At 48.3% G+C, this 1046-nt stretch overlaps 1 protein-coding gene across 2 annotated transcripts in view; it reads left to right on the top strand.

Moving 5' to 3' along the window:
* The window catches only part of LOC119591478 (synaptotagmin-7-like), a gene marked incomplete at its 5' end in the record, with an annotated part of 105336 nt that overhangs the window by 6632 nt on the left and 97658 nt on the right, over positions 1-1046 (top strand).

Genomic DNA, 1046 nt, shown 5'->3' with positions numbered 1-1046 from the left:
GTTCCTCTTCCTAAATCTTTCTCCTTTAATCTGCATTTACTATCATTGTGTCCCCTTCTCCGAGCTTCTTCTTCATCTCTCATTTTACTTGTCTCGGCTCCTCTTTCCTATTTCTTATTCCTTCTTTACTGTCTATCTTCCTGTCGTTTTCTATCTTTTTTTTCTTTATCTCTCTGTATCCTTGTTCGCTTCTTATCTTATCCTCCTTCCCCCACCCCTTTCCTCTCCTCTCCTCTTTTGCACCTTCGTCATCATTCCTCTCTTCCTCTTTCCCTTGTTCTCTTCCACTTCCTCTTTCTCTTTTTCAATTTTCTTTCTTTTCCTTCTCTCCTATTCTTTCACCCTCTCTTACCGCCTTTCACATCTCCATCGCACCTTCCGTGTTTCCATCCCCCCTCTCTTTCTCTTCTCTCTTCCTTCTTCCCCGTTCCCTCCTCTCTTCTCCCTTTTTCCTCCCTTCTACTACTGTTTCCCTCCCCTCTCTCCCCTCTTTACAGCTCCTTAACCCTTCAATCTCTCCTCCTCTCTGACTCCGCCCCCTCCCTCTTCCTTCTCACCCTTCCTCTTCCCTCCTCCTTTCCTCTCACCCCTCCTCCTTCGTCCTCCTTTCCTCTCACCCCTCCTCCTTCGTCCTCCTTTCCTCTCACCCCTCCTCCTTCGTCTCCTTTCCTCTCACCCCTCCTTCTTCGGTCTCCTTTCCTCTCACCCCTCCTCCTTCCTCCTTTCCTCTCACCCCTCCTCCTTCCTCTTTTCTTCTCACCCCTCTCTCCGCCCTCTCTTTTGTCTCCTATTCCCTCTCCCCCCCCTCTCCCCCCTTGTCTCTTTATCCAAGGGCTGATGTTCTGCCTTCATCACCACAACAATGCCCTGCTGCTGGTGACGTCTGGGGTAGCTGTTATGAGCTCGAGAGAATTACGAGAAGAACAACAGATTAAGAATTATCTTTGCAAAGACAGGACAGGGATTAATAAGTTGAACTCTCGGACAACAAAAGTGCGTTGGTGATTCGATCGATAACGGATTGTGAAGGAAATGAAATGAAGGTG

The sequence above is a fragment of the Penaeus monodon genome, chromosome 28 (assembly GCF_015228065.2).
Source record: "Penaeus monodon isolate SGIC_2016 chromosome 28, NSTDA_Pmon_1, whole genome shotgun sequence".
NCBI classification, from domain to species: Eukaryota; Metazoa; Arthropoda; class Malacostraca; order Decapoda; family Penaeidae; genus Penaeus; species Penaeus monodon.
Note: the sequence above shows the minus strand (reverse complement) of the source record. Positions and strands in the feature narration are given on the sequence as shown.